This window comes from Chionomys nivalis, chromosome 1 (genome assembly GCF_950005125.1).
Source record: "Chionomys nivalis chromosome 1, mChiNiv1.1, whole genome shotgun sequence".
NCBI lineage: Eukaryota > Metazoa > Chordata > Mammalia > Rodentia > Cricetidae > Chionomys > Chionomys nivalis.
Genome location: NC_080086.1, coordinates 181,044,930 through 181,049,073, shown reverse-complemented (window position 1 = coordinate 181,049,073; position 4,144 = coordinate 181,044,930).

Sequence of the window (4,144 nt, the reverse complement as noted above, 5' to 3'; positions counted from 1 at the left end):
ATGTCTAGCATCTACCGTTCACCCACCTGCCATCATTTTCCTCTCTACTGACCCTCTAGTACTACTGTCTCTTTCTGGGATCACTTGGAAAGCTTCTATACTTCATTACCACTCTTTTATTTTTAAGGCAGAAAACATGGGTCTGTCATATTAATGGATACATTAAAATGTTGCACCAATTAAAGAGAATAAAAATGTTCAATAATGCATGTCAAAAATTTCTAAGATATTATTCAGATTCAATGCTGTGGTTCATGTATAAACAAAATTCGCATATAATTAAAATTTATACATACTATGTCAAATGCTATGTCATGGTTTAAAAGTATAAATAAAAGCTGCAAGTGATTACACAGGATGATATAAGCAAACTTAAATGTTTTGTGCTGTTCCTGTGTTTACAATCCTTATGCATTTGATTTTCACTTCCAACCCATTACTCATTCCACCGGTTATTACAATTCAAGCAAAGCTGCAATGATTGTGTAGAACTTAGGTCAACATTTTGTTTTATCAGTGGAATATTATGTTAACCACTGACAGTGTTTAAAGTGGTTGGCACACAGTGGTGACACAAAGCAGATCACGAAAATCAATTTTCCTATTGTTTTTAGATCTTCCATAAACAGTATCTTCCTTTGTTTGCCTACCCTGGTGAGTGCTCCCATCACAGCTCCTTGGTATGTTACTTACAACCCATTTAGTTCTTGGCACTGCCAATTCTAAAATAATTTTTGGGGGTTGCATTTATGCGTTGGGCAGTGTACAAGGTATTTTTAGACAGCCTTGTAAGGGTGGGCCACAGTCCCACAGGGCACACTACACTTCTCTGCCCAGTCGTAGGGAACTTTAACACTTCAGTTGGATTCATGTAACTAAATAAAATAGAATTCTAAGCCAGCTCTGTCTGATTTTAAAATCCCACACCTACCTAGTACCACTTTTTACTTATGTCACAAAGGCCTCGGTGCCTCTGAAAGTTATTACACAGCAGGGCGGGGTGACCCTTATCAGCAGAGTGGTCCACGATCACTCAGCCTCCCACATTCCTCACAGTGGCAACCTTTCTTCTATTTCTGCCATCGTAGTTTCCCTTATTAAAAAACTACATCAAAATGTTTCCATTAAGTATGGACTCCATTGTATTTTTTACTTTTTTTCTGTTATTTTTTTGGAACTCATATTGACCTTCCAGATTCTTTCTTCAATTTATAAATCCATCTGTTTTATTTATCTGTTCTGATTTGATTTTATTAACCATGACTTTCTAGTACTTAACACTTTCAAACATCCCATTTACTCCACCAACTAATAACCCAAGTCTTCAGTTCTTTCTCTGATTTGTTACATTTAGAAATGACATCATTTCCAATATAAACTGCTCTTGGTTTCCTAGGGCGAGGAGCAACCTTAGCGGGCAGCATTACATTTGTCTTCATGGGAGCACCCTCATGGATTGTTATGGTCTTGGTAAAATTTCAATACCCTGAAGGGTCCTTTATATTAAACTCATGGGTTCCAGGGTGACTGGAAGGTGCCATGGCCCTTTAAAAGGTGGAGCCTGGTAGAAAGTCCTTAGGTCCTTGGGGTGTGCCTTATCAGGCATCTGTGTGACTCTTCTCTCTTCTGCCCAGTCTTTCCCCTTTTCTTCCAGCTCAGTACTTGACCGCTATCTTAACACATGTTTCTGGCTTATCTAACTACCACCTCCACTGACTGCCAGCGCAATGCCCTTTCTTAATCTTGGATGTTGAAACCCTAAAACCATGAGTTAAATAACACTTTTCTCTTTAGACAGGTTGTTGTTTGTGTATTTCCTTCTATCAGTACAAAGCTGATTAATGCAACAGATTAGAATAATGTTTACTATCAAAGGGAAGTGTCTGTGAACCTTGTGAGGAGTCTGAATTTGGTCTTCACACAAAGGTGTACTAGGTTGAGGTTCTCATAACTTTGATGGATGATCAAAGTTATTGAGATCAACCATGATCTCAATGCATGGATGGAAAAGGCTGTATCTTTTCCCAGGAACATTAACCAATCCATCTATGATATCTGACCTACTGCAAGATGGTAAATATTAGCTTCTCATCAGCACAGATCAGAGGCAGTTGGCATTTTCATTTCATACAATCAGGAACTCAGCACATGGCAGCTAAAGATACAACAGTATTATAGCATATTCTTGGTGTGTCTAAGGGTCTGTGTGTCATCTTCAGTCCTGAAAACGAAAGTAAAAATAAAATAAAACTCATCAGGTAAGACCTGCAAACTAAAGTATTTCTCCTACTGAATGTTCTCAACTTAGAGTGTATTTTATATTTCTAGCCTGTGGGGAATCCATTCTCTTAGTTCTGACTATCTTCTTCAATTTGATCAGAAGTCTATTTGTAAGAAAGTTTCTGTGACAGCTTTTCCTTCATGGATCTGCCAACCATTTCAAAGTCTTCCCTTTCCCCGTCCACTGTGCTTCTGAAGAGCAGTCTGCTCAGCAAAGCCGTCCTTCCCTCCTGCAGCTCCTCTTCTCCTGCCTGCTTTCTGCTACCCATCACCAATACCCAGAGACTAGGTCAAAACAGTAGATTTCCCTAAGGAAGATGAGTATTGGGAAGGAAAATTCTGGCTTCCACAGATCTGCAAAGTGAAGACTGTCATTCTCTTGGTGTGCTTGTGATTCATCCAGGGAAAGGTTTGATGGATTGCTAACCTTGTAAAGTCGAGAAGTTTGCTAAAGGCACCTTTCCTTCGCTGTACATAATGCAGATGTCTTTAGGAGAGATATACCATTCAATGCGAAATTAAAATCTACTCTTAATTCAAAGTCTATTGTAGGTTTTATGGTGGTAGTTTTCTTTTTAAGCCAGGAAAGTGCTAGAACCTTATGGTAAGAAAAACATTCCTATGAGAACATGCTACAAAAAGGATTTAAACTCCCCTTTCTCTTGAATTCTGATAACCTCACATTTTGCACCAACTTTTGAATCACTTTCCTAATTTCTAACTCCTTATACTTAGGTATCAATTTTCCCTGATGTACAAGGTATGTACATCACAGTATATACATCTTACTTGTATGTCATTCCCTAGAATTTACCATGATTGATGGCAGCATCATTACTGTCACTATCAACTTGATGCTAGTGGATCTTGGCAATAGCTCAGTGTAATGGCACTTATTGTGAAGCCTGAGAACCTAAGTTTCCTCTCTGGAATCAACAGGGTGGAATGGTGTGGGAAGTCCTTCTGTATAAGTGTTGCTTTTATTGGTTAATGAATAAATTCGTTTCGGCCAGTGGCCTAGTGGCATAGGGCAAGGTGGGAGTTCCAAGCAGATAGAAAAGGAGAGAGTAAGGAGAGTCAGTAGATGCCATGTAGCCGCCAGAGGAGAAAGACACTAGCCTCCTGCCAAAACCTTCATAGTAGGCCATGAGCTTCATGGTAAAACATAAAATAATAGAAATGGATTAATTTAATGTTTAAGAGCTAGCTAGAAATATGCTTAAGGTATTGGCCAAACAGTATTGCAAATAATATAGTTTCTGAGTGATTTTGTATCTGGGCAATTGAGAACAAACAAACAGCCTCCACCAACAAATTGGCATGCCAACATGGCATATTACAGATACACAATAAATCAGATTCAGAGAAAAAAGACCTCTAATGGGTCACAGTGTTGAATAAATGTACATAGGCTTGGAAGAGAGAAGAAAACAATATAGAGTTATAAAAAAGAAGAGAATGGTTTAAAAAAAAGGTAAAGTTTTTAAAAAGACAGAGTACAGATAGTCATAGATTAAAGGAAAAAAGAAAAATAAGCCATGTAAAGATGGAATATACACAGAAAGTCTGGATTATGTATATTATTGTGTTTTATTTGAATTTTTTGACTGTGAATGAGCTAAGTACAGAGAGACATTTTATTGTATAGGTTGCTAAGCTAAACCTTTAAAGGTTTTGTTTAAACAAGAAGGGGAAATGGTGTGGGAAGTCCTTCTGTATATGAGTTGCTTTTATTGGTTAATGAATAAATCTGTTTTGGGCAGTGGCTTAACAAAATAGGGCAAGGTGGGAGTTTCAAGCAGATAGAGGAGGAGAGAGTAGGCGGAGTCAGGAGATGTAGCTTCCAGAAGAGAAAGATGCTAGC